General features: G+C 38.2%; 1 long non-coding RNA gene across 1 annotated transcript in view; it reads right to left on the bottom strand.

Annotated features, from left to right (window-relative positions):
- Nucleotides 1-1,648: 1,648 nt before the first annotated feature.
- Nucleotides 1,649-17,663, bottom strand: part of LOC141920190 (uncharacterized) — a 63,451-nt gene continuing 47,436 nt past the window's right edge. The window contains exon 3 of the long non-coding RNA XR_012622247.1: nucleotides 1,649-1,744. This is a non-coding gene — a long non-coding RNA (uncharacterized LOC141920190). The remainder of the gene's footprint in view (nucleotides 1,745-17,663) is intronic.

Consider the following 17,663-nt stretch of genomic DNA (forward strand, 5'->3'; position numbering starts at 1 on the left):
CTTCATTCACATAAGCTTTCATATGAACAGAACAGAATAAAACTGTGGAGGCAAGTTCTCTTAAAATAGAAGCTGTCTAGAATGTAGCTATCTTAAGAAATGAAGATATACCATGGTAGCTTTTGTACAGATACAGGAAAGCATCTGGCTTCTTCATAGAACTGCAGAAGGCCTTCAGAAACTCCTTCAGACATATGGGCTTTGCATGTGCTGTCCTGGTGTAATGCCTCCTGAAGTACCTTGGTGACTGACCTCTTTTATTTCCCCTGCTGTCTAGCCCCTGAAGTCCCCCAAGGGGAACCATAAACATGTCCAAGAGCAATCGGAGGAAGTTCAGGATCATCATGGATTTTCTTGGTCCTCTAGCAACCCTTCTACTCTGTACTTGAGCTTACTGCTCTTTGAGCAGCGCCCATTTACCATCATGTTCCCCAAGTACAGGTGGTGGGTCACAGCTGTGCCTCCACTTTGCACTGCTAAGTAGCATAGCATGCCTACTGAAAAACCCTATGCAGAAATACAGCCCTTTAATTTATAGCATGGCTCCATCACACATCCACCAAACCTTGAGCCTATTATCAGAGGACAAACATGAAGTCAAGCACCGTTCCCATACACACCTCCATGAAAGCCCTATTACAGAACCATAATTTTGGAAATGTCAACAAAAACAGCTATGTCTGGGCAAAGATGAGCAGAGGGCCAGCTGAAGGACCTTGAGATTCAAGTCAAGGACAGAAAAACTAAAGAATGTTTGCAGAAGGAACAAACACCTCAGGTACGAAGAACCACTCTTGATAGATATTTAATGTGAAGGGTTATTGACGCAGAATGTCACTTTGCCTCCCTAGAGTCACCTAAAGATTAAGAGGCTAAAAATGATGCCTCATGCATACAAGAAACGTCTTTGTCAAGGAGCAGACATCCTTTCTTAGCTAGATGAAACAATGGATTTTGTAGTCAGTGGGAAATAGTTCAATACTGACTTGCTGACGTACTTCTAAGAAATGTAGTTTACATAATACAAAGTTATACCTCTGACTGTACAGGTGTAACCCCTGGGTGTTCTGAGAAAGCAAAGATATCCCATACCTTCTTTTTATTTGTGTGGGTCTTAATATACTTATGAAGTATTCAAAATCTTCTCCTGAAGCTAGAAAGATTCAATAAAAGACCATGTCTTTTATCTAACCTTAAAATGATTTCTAACCTGCCAAAATTCTTCAGGACAGGAAGTAGCCTTAAATTTCAGGTTTGCAACAGCCTCTGACTCAGACTCTTAACACAGCTACAATATGGTTAAGAAAGCATTGTAGCTTTCCGGTGCTGCAGATTTCTGTTCTATATTCTACTTTAAAAACACACACAAGTCTTAACTTACCCTGAAAATTCTGCTAACATACACATCTCCTTTACAAAACAGCTCTTCCAGATGGATTTTCTTTCCTTTCTGATTTCTGAATAGCACTTCTTTGACAGGGGTTTTGTTTGTTTGTTTGTTTTTCATTATTTTCTATTCTGGAATAGTGGTAGGAAAAAAACTATTGGCATTTGAGACCTATTTCCTTTGCCTCCCAGCTTGCACACAAACATTTGAAAACAATATTCTGGCAGCAGTAATTTTTTTTACTAGCATCTTGGTTACTTACGTATATCTCATAATTCTCTGTGTGATTTGTTGCAGGATAACATTCTCACAAAGTTCAGTTAGGGGCTTTTTTTGGTGCACTTTAGACTGTTGCAACTGCAAACACAAAATCAATGAGGTTTGTCAGGGTTCGTGCTGAACCTTAAATGAAAGCGTTGAGAGGTCAACACAAAACTTTACAGCTGTTCCCAAACAGTTTCCAGAGAACTGAGACAAACCTAGAGTCTCACCATCAGTAAGCTTGCTCATAATCTTCTTATTGGAAAATCTTTTAAACTTATCTCAAATGACATCTACATCACTTCACTTTGCAAATATTTAACCCCTGCCTGCAAAGGAAAAACAAACTTCCTTAGTCAGGGACAAAAACTCTAACCAGCCCTCCTAGTCGACAGCTGTGAGCCTGCAGCCCATGGATCCTTGAGGATTTTGGAATTTCATCTAAAAGACTAGTGAGGAGTGATTTAAAGTAAAGCAAGATCCTATTTGTAATGCAACAACCTACAAATGTTCTTGGTTTTAGGAATTTATGATTGTCTGTTATTGTCTGAAAATTGCTCAGTTTTTATGATGAACGGTGGCAACATGAAACCATGGGCAAGTTGCAAGTTTAGCAGAACCAAAATACCAAATTGCAAATAGAAGCATAAATCCTATAATTACAGAAGGAGTTGGTTCTTTGAGAATGTACCTTAGCCACAGGTATGTTTGAAAAATATTTTAGAAGTAAATTGATAAGTCTGTGCTTGTCATCAGCTGTTGGATAAATCAGCTGTCTTTCATAACTTGTTTCTAAAGTAATCTATAACCCAATAAGAAACACAGCATTGCATACGGCTGCCATTCGGACCACTAATCTAGCTGTGAACTATTACAAATACAGACTGTGGATAATGAAGAATAAATTTAGTCTTTGGATTCCTCAGCTGCATATGAACAACAGTATAGCTGTACAAATATTTATGGCTGCCATGGTATGTGTTAAGGACATAAAATGTGCACTGCCACCACAGCATGGAAAACATCTATTATGGTAATTCAAATAATAAATGACAATATGCTTTATAGTTAAATCTATATAAAATTTGCATCTTCTAATGATAACTTCAAAAAATACACAAATACATTTTAGAAAACAATGCAAATGTTAAGACGTTGCAGTAAAATATTAGAGGCCATGTCCTGGGCACCTTACATCTTCATGCCTCAGACCTTGCTCGTGTTACAAAATTACATAGGATTCTCACCTCACCAAAGGTTGTATCTGTCTCCCTTACTCCCCCTTACAATGACATACCGTGGAGTTCTGTTTTAACTGTCTCTGATAATGATTAGGGAGGAGAAACACTGGCCTCTCAGGTAAGTGGTCAGTCTGACATTAACTTCAGACATCCCTGAAGCTCTCAGACATTCAAACTGCCTTTTGCTCCAAGTCCAGTGACACCTCCATGCAATGCTCCCACTTAAACTGAGGTTCCTAGAAGAGAAGGCCCTGCACCCTCATTGCATTACATTAATCAATTCCAGGCATTTAGGGGCAGCAAGAAAAATACTGCTTGCTTGTTCCTAACCTTACTTTACCTTCAGTTGGTAGAAACTCACTCTGATCAAATTCACTGCCTTGCACGGTACTTATTGAGGAGCCACAGTGCTGGGACAATGCCACACATTTCTACAGAGTTTGACACATATGGAGGAGAGGAATGCATTCTAGGAGATTTTGAGGAAGTCCACAGACCACAGAAGGTCCCCAAGGTTTAGCATCTTACACTTACTGAAATCAGGGTTGCTGCCTAACCCAGAGAACTAGGTAGAAAAAAGCCTGATGATTGGCTTACATTCTACTTGACACTTAACCACAACTCCCTATCCATAACAACACACAAGGAAATTCTTCACTCAAGCAAAGTCCAGCAGGGCAGTATGTAATTAGATCTCAGCAGAAATTAAGATAAGTAAGCCAGTCTGATACTGGCTTTAATATGCCATTGCCTCATCATTTAACTAATCCCAATTTAAAAAAGCAAAACCAAACCAACATTTTATTTTACAATAAAATACACTTGAAAATAAACCCACAAAGACTATCATCCTGTACTGCACACACAAGCATATTTTCTAGCTTATCTTTGACATGGATTTAATTTTCTGCACACAGGTATTTTTATGTTTTAAACTATATCTCCCACTGGTGGAATTCCAGATAGTCATGTGAGGAGATATTTTCCAATAGGAGATATCACCTTCATATTTTTAGATTCTTCACCATCTCCGTTCATCATCTTCTGTGCCATGTACCTAGGACCAAGCATACTCTATTTTCGGTCATTTCTGCTGTGAGACAGCAGATATCTTGATATCCTTTACAACCAGCAGAGTCTGTATGTCATCAGATACCCTATGTATGGTGTGGTATTTGGCCATATGTATTTGATCGTGACTGGGCTACGCTTACAGGTCTATCATGTAACAAGCAGACCATGTACTGCCATAAGAAGATGCAGGGTCAGTCCTGCCTCAGCCCAGCATCACAGACCATTACATCACCCTGTTCGTTTTGGCATTGCTCGCTATCCTCAGAAGACTGCATGGGTTGTATGTAGGAGAAAAGGAGAGAATGTACAGAAAACCTTGACGAATTTCCCTGCTATTTCTGGAAGGCAGCACAGTGAAACTGTGATCTCCCCCACGCAGAAATAGGGCCTGCTTCCCTGCTGGCAGGATGAACATGTTTCAGCTGAAACCCTGTGAAGAACAGTTGCTAAGAAGAAGCACTAAATAATACCTAGCTTGTCTTTAATTGTTATATTTATCAGAAATGTAACAAAAATGATATTTCATAACATAATACGTAACAAGATGGTTTGTGCAATATCAGTATGCGGGGCCAGGCTCCCCGTCAAAGCTTTATTCAGATGTTAGACTGTCTTGACTAATCCTTCTAAATCCTATCGTCAGCTGCCATCGTGTCAAGATATGTCAGCCTTAAAAATGAAGAAATAACTTAAGGAAATGATGCCTTGCAAGAAATAATGCTGAATTTGGATTTAGTAGAAAGATAATGACATCTTTTGTTGAAAAGCCATCTTATGAAACTGGTACTAGTTCACAAATGCATTCTTTGTTTCTAACAGTTGCTCAGGATTTTTTTTTTTTTTTAAGGTCTTTCATCTAAATTGTGCTTCAAGATAAAAAACCAACAAACCTGCAATGGAAATCCAGCAGAGGTAATTGACTTGCAGCTGAATCTCCTGAGGTCTGGGAGCTGATTGTAAATGAAACACAAGCCTGCATTTGAAAGTGTACTCTCCTGGACTTATAATATGTTGTATCAGACAAACTTTAGCTAAACTTGATCTGCAAATGACTTACAGCACAAGGATTGGTATGCTGGAGTCATTGCTTGTTAGCAGTGCTGATTGTCATGGTAATCACACTGTTTTAACTATACTGGTTCTGAAAACAGGGACAATTTCAAATAATTGGTGCAAGCTGATTGCCACATGTAAAAACAGTGCTCACAGAGAACTGTGAGAAGACTGTTTTCATTATGCTTTGGAGAGCTATTGCTGAACAATTATTCATTTGAAAGTAAAGTTAAATAAATATTAACAAAAGAATCTCTAGCATGAAATCATGGAACCAACCCCACCAACATTACCAGTCTTTGCATTATGCTCATAACGAAGAGAAAGGACTTTGCTTTTCTGTAAATGGAGTTTATTTCTCCAAGAAGAAGAAGAAATTAAACAGTGATATTTATTGTGCTTGAGGATCTTTGGTGTATATGCTCAGAACTACCAAATGCCTGTGTCAACAATACTGCCACCTTCACATTACCATGGAGAAGTAGGGAAACCCAGGTTGAAGAGAGAAGACAACTTATGGCTATATACTTCCATAATCCTTTCTCTGCTTATTTAGTGAAACACTCCAAAGCATCTTTCATTTCTTTACCTCATGTTTTATTTACCAAAATAAAAATTAGTATGATTCTCCTATGAACTCTATACCTCTTTTCAGAAAAAGAGTATGTGGTATTTTGCCTGTCTTAAATTGCCTTTCTCTCCATTAAGTGTTTTATCCATTAAGTGTTTAGTTCCATAAGATGAAAGAAAAGCTTTGTCCAAGAAATCCTCTGATCTTTTGTGCATCTCTATGCAAAAAGCAGCAGATGGTTATGTCTTAGCTGTCAGCTCTCCAGGATTGCAGTAGGTGAATCACCTTCAATCTAAGAGTTTAGACACATTAGTACGTGATTGTCCATGCCTCTAAGTCTAGTCTTGTCATGTTAGTCAGCATATTGTTCTGACATATCCAAGGTGCATGACTCTACCGAGGAGATCTTGGAAGAAAGTGATCTCTCATTAGATGTTTTGTAATTCACAGGGTCATGGATGAATATGGAAGGAAATACAGAAAAGGTTTAGCTATTTTGTTCTTTGGACTTGTTATTTTCTTATTCAAAATAAAAAAAGAATGAAAAAATGCAAAAGTGAAGGACAATCTATCTCCAACCTTTCAACTTCAACCCACTGGTTTTAATTTGGGAGAGAAACTTGGTGCAGTCCTGGTTTTCACTGAACTAATTCACACAACGTTGGAACTGAGTACTCAGGTGAATTTCATTAAATAGGTACAGAGTATTTTGACCAAGAAGGCAGAGGATAACATCAAGAACATATCTCAGTGAGTTAGAAAACATCAGAGTGGCAATTTAGAAATACTTATAATGCAAAGGGGGACCAAGGAGAGGAAAAGTTTATATGGTATAACCATATAAATATTTTAAAAACTGAAAAAAATCCCAGCTGTTTTTTTCCTCTAACAGTAGCCCTTCATTACCTAAACTTCCTTAATGTGGTTTTTCTGACAGATTAATAATGTTCTCTGACTTGAATATTAATAGTTTACATGACTGTTTGGTAACAATTAGAACTGCAACAAGAAGAACTTAGCAATATTGTCTATAATATGCCTCCATATATTCTTTCAGCTGCTTTATGTCTGACAATTAATCACCAGCTGTAATTGTTATCAAGCACAGAACACACTACAGGTAGTCCTCAGCACACAAGATTGATGGGAGCCATGGTAGAAAATTCAGTTAGATATCAGATAATTTGTTCCAAGATAATTTGCTTACTGTAACTTGCTTGGACTCCTGGGGTATTTTGCTAAAGGTCTTAAATGCCACAGACTTTTTCTGCACACATCACAAATCTGATTATCTGTTTCTCTGCCCTTTGTACAGACATAGTCTCTCTCACCAGTCCCAAGCGTATGAATATCATGAGTCAGCCCTGAGCTATCAAATTATGAGCTTGGATAGAGAAAAGAAACTGCAGTATTTTACAAGAATATGTGTAGAGGTTCTCATCTTGTTTCTGATAAGATCTGTTTTATAACATCAAGATAACAATTAAATAAAACAAATGCTTTCTTTACTGCTTGGTGTCAGAATTATTTGGAAAAAGAATAAATAAAAAATTATATAATGCCGAGACATGCAGGGCCCATAAGCTCACACCAACAGCTGTCAGATGGGGAAGGACAGAAGGAAAGATTTATGTTGCAGTCCTGTTGTCATATTGTTCAGCCTAAACATTATCAAAAGGAACCTCCCTAATTACCCTGAAATGGGTTGGAGGCAGCTAAACACAGACAGGAATAAATAACAATAATAACAGCAACAACAAAGCTAAACAGGCTGTAAACTCCCATAATTGAATTCATAAATCTGAATCTTTTAGAAGGTTAGCACTAGGGCTAATACAGCTTGACCTAGAGTGATTGTTGATGCTGCACCCATTATAAGCCTCCTACTAGCGAGCAGTGAGAGGGGAGATAAATAAATAAATCAACTGGACTCTCAGGAGCACTTTAGGAATAACCCTTTCTGTCTGCCATGGTTATCATTCAGCCTGCAGCATCGCACTAGCTGACAAGAGATAGCAACCTAATCATTGCACTGCAGCAAACTGGGAAAACACCACCCCAGCTGCTGAAATAGAGGAAATACTTAACAGACAGTGGGCAGCTGATAATTGCTAATGTCAAAAAAGCTTATTAAATGGAAGGATTTCATCTCCTCCACCCCACCCTCCCAGCAGTGGCACCCTGTACAGCAATTTGACAGTAGTCCCCAGCAATGATCTGAGACGCTGCAGCTTGCAAAACTGCTACAAGCCTGAGGCTTGATCCTGCAAAGCCCTAGCAAGACTCTCATCCTCATCAGCCTCAGTTGTTATTCATGATTCTGCTCCCCAAGAGACATCATTTGCAGTAATCAAGTTTGCCTTAGGAAGGGGTGGCATTGTGTGAGCCCTTCTTCTGCAAAGCACTTTCTACACAGCAATCTCATCCTGCTCTATTTGCCTTTATTTTGGTTTTGCCTGTATTAATTTTACAATACACTGCATTGCTGTTAAATGTACCTTCAGGGCATAATCTTTCTGAAAGTTATACTGCTCTTTAACAGCAGCTACCTGACACGAAGTAGCACATTATGTGGTATCTACAAATAACAACAGTAATAATAATAGCATTTTGATGGCTTTATTAACATATAGTTATCTAGTGGCATGTAAAATATGCATGTAGCACCTTTGAATCTCTGTAGCTTGACAGTGTAAGGTCTCTTTTTGGCTGGCAAATAGCCTATCAGTTTGGGTGATTATTCAACATGCCACTGAAACATCATCTCTATGAAATTAAAACAAGGAGGTGAAAATTGGTCTGGCTCTCAACATTCCTGAGCTTTAGCCATGATTCATCATGCTCTGTCTCAAGTATCTTTCCAAAGGTCTAGGCTGGAACCACCACTGAGAACACCTGTGTATAGATCTCTGAGCATCTCTGGATAGTTTTGCTTCCTTTCTTGCAGCCATAATATTGGAAAACATAAACCCTAGTTTCTCTCCAGCTGAGGACAATATGATCTGGACCAGTGTCCATTTTCTGTGCTGTGCCTTCACATAATTCTTTACACTTCCAGTAAACCTTTTGGGATAAGTAGGTTGTAGTTTAGGGTGCTAGACAAAAGTTGGCTTTGTAAATATTGTGGTACAATTCCACTAATATCCTTAGCTTGTGAAGGCAGTTTTCAACCTGAATACAAGACTGGAAAACGGGAAAACCCCATTTTCCTCCTCATCCCTCAGTAGGCAATTGAAATCTATTTAACATTTCTTTTTAATAGGATTGCAGTATGCTTTATAGGTCAGAATAAACTTTCAAAGCCTTAGTACAAATTCAGTTTAAACATACTTCCATGGCAAAAAAATCACAAATGCTTAAAAATTGTTCAATAGTTCATAGCAGGAGATTCTCCAGATAAGATAAAGGACACCTTCTTACCCATTTCCTCCGTAAGCACCTAATGCAAAGTTAGTTTAGTATTTACTAAGAGTATTAAATGGCATTTCCTAATATTCTTAGCATTCATAGTTAAGTTCCACAATACTTCGGTATTTGTCAGTTGGATATCTTATGCTCTGATTACGGTCTATCAATCACCCTCATACTTTCTATATCCATTTCTTACAAAACCCCCATAAAAATTATTTCCAGAGTTACTAAATCTTCTTTCTTAATGCAACTTTTAATCACATCATTAAAAAACTGTATCAATTAACATTAATTTGTGCACCAAAGTTGGGTTTAGGTTTTTTAACTTCTCACTTGGAAAGCTCTTAATTTTCATGCATTGAAGTTCTGAGTTACCTCCTGGACAGTGGTTTTTACTTAGCTACTGTTATATCAGATTTGCTTTTGTCTTTGTTTAATCCTGGAAATGCTTAGTATACCAAACTTTGGCCCAAGCACCCTAAACTCCGGAGACAGAGAAAATACAAAATGTAAATCAGTCATGACTTTGGGAATCATGCAAAACATGCATTTGATGAATAAAATAATACAAGAAAAAGAGATAAATAAGATAGGAGGTACAAGGTATGTTCTGAAAGCAGTCTTCTCACTAGTAGGAGGCCAGATATTCATCTGTCTCTCTTGAAGAATCATCATTGCTAAGTACCAGAGACAAAGGGTACAAATTATTCTTATATGTTATATAAAATTATTCTAATAAAGGTATTGCTTAAAAGATGAGGCAGAAAATGCCAAAACTATTCAGCTATTACTGTCACCAACTCAACGGTGACATACTTGTAAGGTGTCTCAGACTTAGCCTCAAAATTTCCTCCAATTTACATGTTTAATCTACACTGAACAACTCATGCAGATCTAGTATCTGTTATTGAATCAATCAATACTGTACAAGACAGGATGGCAAACACCACTCTACTTCATCAGTGTCAGCTTTTAGAAAGTTCTTAGACAATATTTTCATTTAATGCTAAGCTACAGTTTCTGACTTTGGTTGCATCCATCTTAGGTTCACAAACATATGAGATCAGAGGTACCTGTAGATGTTTCTCCACAGATATAACTCAGATGAGAGTGTTGTCAGCAGTAATGAAAGAATCTCTACAATAAATTTACTATAAATAAGCTGTGCCTTTGTTACACGAGTAACATGCCAGTATGCCAAAGATGGTGTCATCACAAACTTTATTGTGGGTAACACTTGGAGCTCATTTTGACACATGGAGGGGAGACCCATTTTTAGTCTCCATGGAAATGTTTTGGCCTACACATAATTTATAAAGGAGAGGATTCTGTACACTGAAATTTGGTTTATTTGCTTTTATAAGTGAACTCTCAGAGGGCCTGGGTTTAGGAATGCTAGGCAGTACTGAGAGTTTTGTCCAAAAATGAAAAGCAGATGGTGCATAGAGAGTTTTGCTCTATGAAACATTTCTGTGTATGCATAAAAAGTTGATTAGTTTCTTTTCTAAATGCCTTTTTTTTTAATTTCACCAACAGGCTTTCACTTCTCATCTCTTGGTCTACAACAAGCATGGCAATATTTCATCATTAACCCTACTCTGTCCCAAAACTTCATGTTTTGGTATATGAAGAGGCAAAGAAGAAAACAAGAGACCTTCTCTCTGTGGCCATTCACAGAACACCCCATGAATTCTCTGAGTTAAGGAAATGCTCAGAGCAAACACTTCCCAAAAAAGGAAGGAGATTCTTAGGATCATGCTTTCCTACTAATACTCCTGCCTGTCTAAGAGGATTTTAAACAGTTCCTCTGCTTTGTACAGGCCCAGTTCTTCCAAACACTCCTACATCCTGCAATGCTACATTACCCAAAAATCACAGATTACAACTAGATATCATAATCTTGCATGTCTCCTTTCTAGAGTTCACTAATCAGTCACAACTATCAGACCTGTGTGTTAAGTAGGAGGCATATTTAGCAATGCCAACTAGCACAGCAATTTGTAGCATGCAAAGATGAGTGTGTGAAGGACTCCCAAGTCAGCTAGAACTTTGAGAGGGATCTACATAGATCATCCCTCCCATAGATAAACTCCCCAAAACAGATTAAAAGACTTTTCAGCTAGAAAAATAAAAAAAATAAAAATTTAAAAAAAAAAAAAAATGTGTTTTGTTAGAGCAGAAATTTGAGGTTTTTTAACAGAAAAAAACCTCAAAGCCACCATCTCAGCATGCAAATGGAAGTTTATAATCCACTTTCTCTCTGTCCATGGTATCTCTGCTTATAGGACTAGTTTCAGCAAACACAGTGACTCTCTGAGGTGCCCCAAGCACTGCACAGCCCTTCAGTCCCCCAGAAGGACCCTTCTGAGGTCTATCTGCTCCTTACACATCTCCATTGCACTGGCATCCCTGCAGGACCCCAGTCATGGTCTCTGATCCCCTTGGCTGACAGCCCTGCTGTTTCCTTCCCTGAGCAGTCTCCCATGTCCCTCTCCCCATTTTCCAGGAGATTCATAGAAAGCCAGTCATCTTATTTAGTCATTAAAAACTAGCATTAAAAAGTATGAAGAAATACATCAAGTGCACAGGCTTTCACAAATCCATAAGAATCCATAAGATATCCATAAGAATCCATAAGATAAGGAAAACACGTCTGTTTTCAGTCCGGCTTTCACTGTCAGCTTGGAGTCCACACCTCTGCTGAAAAACAGTTGGGGTAGTAGATCAGAAAAAGAAAACTACTTCCCAAAGATTACTAATGCACAAAGACAAGATGATGTTATCGTGGTTCCTGCTTTATCCTTCATCCTAGTATGCCTTATACCCCAGCTGTGTCCTCTGTGAGCAAGATTCAAGCGCCATGTCCTTCTCTCTCCACACTCAGCAGTCAGAAAAAATACAGAAATATATTAAAACCATCACTTGGGCTTGGTATAAGATAAAATAAATAATAGAAATCAGTTAAATTTTTCCATCAAATAACCCTGTCTTACTCAGGGAACCTTCTGTTAAACATGTAGCAGGAGGGATGAACAGACTCACCTTCTTTTTCCTTTTTCCTTTTTCCTTTTTGTTCCCCTACTTTGTCACAGTACCCTCAGACTCATTCAAAGCACCAGACAAATTAAATTATGAGTTCTATTTAGAAAAAAAAAACATTACACTGAGGTATTCATCACATAAAAATAGAATGTTTGAATTTATTTGTCTGACATTTATATCTACCATGTATCCTCTGGAAAACATGAAGCTGTCAATCTATTATTTATTGAAACAAGAGACCAGAAATAGGTGCACATGGTTTCAGACATATCTGTGGCCTGTGCACTCATTTCCTCCTTCAGTCTGTTTAAAACCTCTCTATTATTGAAAAATTGATGCTTATTGCATTGAATACCACATAATGATGCAAAATTATGATGTTCCAAAGGTTGGGAAATTAACACTTTGGCTCTAACACAGATAGAGTGCTAACATTGATGTTAAACCACTATATTTCATGCAAAGCAGCAGTATTTCCTTTCAGAGACATCAGCCTTTCTAAGAAGATCATAATAGTTAAGTGATACCAAGACAGTTACCATATCATCTTTTCAATTAACCCTTCTATTCATTTAATTTTGCAATCTAGAAATTGCAGAGGGTTTCTGAACTTTCCTGGCTCTCAGAAAAGATGAGAGAATAGTTTGCAACAAGCAGCTCTTCAATGCATTCTCATTTCTTTTTTTAATTGCAGAAATACCTGTATGTAAAGTGTGTGGTTTCTTCCTAAATGCATTTATCATAAGCCATCAATTAGTCAACAAATCATATCTTCTGGGTGTTGTTTGTAAGATTACACTATTTTGGACCACAAATGGGCCAATAAGTAAGGCTGGGTCCACCATCGCCTGCATGTGGCACACAGTGGTGCATGCCTTCATAGCCTGGATCTCAGTTTAGGTAAGATACTTTGTCCTGACAAGCAGACTCCTGCAGGTCTGTTATGTCCCACTTGGGTACAAAGCAAGCAGGAATGGCTCTCTCAGAGGAGAGGGGATTCAAGATACTACTTAACAGTTCTGAGGCATGACTCCTAAGACCAGCTAAATCAGTCCTGAAATGTCATAAATTACCCTTAATAGAATGAAGGCCACAAAAGGGAACACTGTAGTCTTATGTTTAGAAAAGAGCATAAGAACATCTTGCAGGTTCTTGACCCTTCCGGCCACAGTTAAAACCAATTAGAAGGGGTGAAAGTACAGCCAACTGTCTGGAAAACTTTCTAGGTCCTATATTTACACTGGCCTAGAATTAATTTACTTGTGTTGGAGTAAGACTTGCAGCTATCCCTCCAAAATGGGAAAAGTCTGGCTTGCCTCCTTGGCAGCAGGGAAACAAAACCTAACAGAGATGTACCAACAAACCAATACAAGTCATAAGAACATAAGCAAGCTGAATGGGACCCCATCCATCCTGCTCTTGATAACAGCCTGTGCCAAGTGCCTAGGCTAGAAGTGTAAAAACAGACAGAGTGACTTCCTCCACATCCTGCTCCCAGCTCAGGGTGCAGTTATAAAGCAGATTAAGCCAATATAAACCTGAACGCCACCCTGCTCCTCAGCCACATAGTCCTGCCCACCCCTTTGTCCAGGCATTGACACATACCAGCCCTGTGATGAACCACTTCAGCACACAGAGATGACAGAAAACTAACCCTACAACTAAAACATTATCGTCCTTTATTTCAGAGACCTAAAGCAGTTCATCACAGCAATCAGATGTATGCTGATGCCAGCACAACAGGGCTGTGGGGTTGAAGGACACATCTGGCTTCGGACCATAGCAGTCTGGTCACTGCTGGTCACACTGCTGCAGGACTGTGGGGTTTGCCTTTTCTCAGCCAGAGGCTGTAGACACAACTGCTGACTGCCATGTCTCCATAATACCTGTTTTGCAATCACTATTTGAACCTATCCATACTTTTGGACTCCATGGATATGAGTGAGTTCCAAGACAAATTCTGTCCTGAATGAAAAAGTGCATGTCTGAAACCAGCTGCCTGACTCCATCTTTGTTCTCCCAACCCTCTCCCTTCCTACCTGAAGCACACCAGGCTATTTAATCTTTCCTTGTATAGGAGCTGCTCTATTCCCTGACAATCCTTACCACCTTAGACATGTAACAGATGTAGTATATATCTATCAAAAGAGACAGCTATAATGTTTTTTATAATTCTATTATACTCTTTTTAAAATGCATCGAGTGATGCTCAGACCTCCACTAATGTACTCTGGATGTAGATGAACTATGATTATTCACAGTGACATAGAAGGTAAAACAGTAAACATCACTTTTTCCCCCCTAATAGTTCCTAATGTTCTGTCTGCTTTTTTGAACAGTGCTGAGCACTGAGCCAGAGTGTTTACAGAACAATCTCCAGTGACTCCAGGCTCTCTGTCTTGCATGGTAATGTAATGCTGATTTAGATCCTCTCACTGTGGGCATCTAACTAGTGTGCATTACTTTGTATATGTAGAGACAGAATATAAATTTCATGTCCTGATCTCATCTGTATATTAAAATATAAATATGAGTATGCATATGTGTATATTATACCAACACACACACATACACACACTTTAATTATATAATGTATAATTATTTATTAGTATATTTAACAGTAAGGATCTCAGCACAGATGTCTAAGAAATTTCATTGTCACCCTCCTGCCTTGTGAAATTTGACCATTTATTCCCACTTTCCATTTCCTACCTTTTAAATAGTTATTAATATGCAGAGAACCTTGTCCCCTATCCTACCACAACTTAATTTCTTCAAGAGCCTTCAGCAAAGGACTTTGTCAAAAAGATTTTTGTCAGAGTATCAGCTGGATCACTTCTGTATATTCAGTGATGATCAAACAACTCTAATAGATTTGCAAGGTACTAATGTCCTTTCAAAAGCTGTGTTGGTTCTTCCTCATTATATTGTAGTTACCCTTGTGTCTATTAGTTCTAGGATGGCTTCTAAGAAGTTCACACACTACCAAACTTATAAATTGTCTTAAGCTTTCTGAATTTGCCATTCCACTTAAATCCTTTTTAAAAGTTGAATTTATATTTGCTATTTCACTCTCATCTAGTACCACAACTGATTTAATCAATAGATGTCATAGCATAGCTGAAAGTTTCCATTTTCATATTCTGGTAATTTGTCTGCATTCACTCCACCTATTTCTTCTAAATCTTATTATTTTGACACCTTTGTTTGAGAAAGTACTGTTTTAAACTCCAGTCCATGTAACTCAAAGCCCTCTGGTTTCAATGTCTTCTTTGTGGTGACGCTCACTGAAAAGAATTGGTTTAATTTTTCTGCATTTTTGCCCTGTGAGAACTCCTATTAAACCATGATCATCTATTGGCCCCACAGTCTTTCTGGCAGGCTTCCTAATATGTTCGACAAATAAGTATATTTTTAATTTTTATGCCTTTAGAAAATTGTTCCCCAAAGTCTTTTTTTTTTTTTTTGGTCCTGCCTTATTAATTTTACATTTAACTTGTTTATGTTCTTTTTCCATTTGAATATGATGTTCATTTTAGGTCTTTTAACTCCTAGTAATCCCCCTTACTCTGATGTTTAATTTTAAAGATTTATTTGGAGTTCTTTTCCAAGTTTTCTTTTTCCATAAGTGAAATACATTTATTCTGAGGTTCCAGTATATTATATTTAAGCAAGCTCCATCTTATGCCACAAACATTTTTTCTTTCTTTTGGCTGTTCCTTTTCATTTCTTGGAATGAGTTTCTTGGGTTTTATATAGTTCTGCATTATTGCAGGGAAAGGGCTAAATCTGAGTGTATTGTGATAATGATTTTATTGTGGCTATTTAGCTGTAACATTCAGTTACTCAGTCCTGGATCAGGGTAATTCAAGACTTGTTTCTCCTGGTGCTGCAATGACTGCTTTAAGAAGCAGTCATTTCCAGGGTCTAAAAACTATTTTCTGCAGCACACATCCCATCATGACATTCACCCTTCCCTCTTGAGGCTACACATGATGCTAGCCTTTTCTGTCAGTGTGATCTCTGTTGTCTCCATGAAAATGTCTCTGTCACTGTCATGAAATTGGACAAAATTCAGAGGAGAATTTCAATCCATAGAGACTTTGTGTTAATTCTCAATGGATTTAACTTGTTTACCTTATTTGATTATAAGTAGTCTAGAGCCAGGACCAAACTTCACATCTCCCAATTCGAAGCTTTTGCTTTAGTCAGCATGTTTTTATTCATTTCTGTCCCTTAAAATTTGACTTTCAACAACAGTACACAGATGAATAATCAGCAGTACGAATTTCACGTTCAGCTACAGAGGTTCCCTACCAGCAAGTGGGATTTCAGGGGAAGGAGAGAGCTTTACCAATCTTGTGGCTGCTTCCCTAGAAATAGTCCTGAAGCATTCTGTGTCAACAGAACCCTTGCAGAACAATGAAGCAGGCAAGACTTCATGGTGTGAACTTCAGCCATCATTTCAGTGCTGGTTTGAAGTCCTAGTCCTCTGGGCTGAAGGACCATGGGGATCAGACATCTGAGATGATGCTTTATACTGTAAAGATTAGTCCTTTCTTTTGACCACAGCACAGCAAAGAAGTGTCTGACCTTACTCTGTGCTGCTTTTATGCCTCAGCCTCTGCAAGGTAGCTCCACTGTACCACACACAGAGACCAGAGTCCTGACGCCTACTCCAGCCTCACAAGGAAGGAAGGAAGTTTGGTTCCTTACTTTTTCAGACGTGGGAGGAAGCACTATGTGGGGAGTGTGCCTTCACTGCAGAAGATAGCTTGTCATTTTTGCACTGCAGGATAGTACGCAGAGAGCTGAGCCCATACAAGGTACTACCACTGGTTGCATCTGGCACAAAGATATCTAAAGGGATAACACACAACTTTCTTTGCTGCAATAAGCTATGCCACAACTTTTTCTTTTCCAGGAATGAATTGTGAGAGAAACTGCCTGTCTATCTTGTTGTATGGGGAAAGGGGGAAATTACAGGAAACTGACATATGGCTTGCAGCACCAAAACAGATATAGTCCACATCCACACAGCTTAATAAACTGTACTAACTTGAGGCAAGATCAATTTGGGTTATCCAGATTAACAGTTCAACGTAGAAGTACCAACACACTACATTAAGGTTAAGGCATTTTCCTTCTCTATGGGATTTCAGTTATAAATGGAGCTAACATCACAGAGAAAATAAGCCCTGGGCCATTTTCCTATGAAACAATGAAAAATGTGAAAAACAACTTCAAATAACGGTTATTTTACTCTAGCACCTGCATAGCTATGCTATGCACTGAATGTTGCTGATTAATTAATGAAGTCCATCTGATGATGTATCCCTGTGAAGGACATGCAATCTATATTTCAAATTACTTTTGAAAATTTAATCATCAGAAAGTAGAATTTGCTCATTAGTTAGTAATAATATATTAAGTTCCTCTGTCTGTCCCCAAATAGGATGGATAAAGACTATTAATTAAAGGCATGCCACAGAATATGTGGAGTCCCACTGGTGGCATAAGGAAGCTATAAATCCTAGATATGTTAGATGTGCAGCAATGTGTTAGTGATGGACAGCCCATCACTAACAGTGATACTTTATATGAAATAATAAGAAATTGCTTG

Source organism: Strix aluco, chromosome 2, assembly GCF_031877795.1.
Source record: "Strix aluco isolate bStrAlu1 chromosome 2, bStrAlu1.hap1, whole genome shotgun sequence".
Classification (NCBI taxonomy): Eukaryota; Metazoa; Chordata; class Aves; order Strigiformes; family Strigidae; genus Strix; species Strix aluco.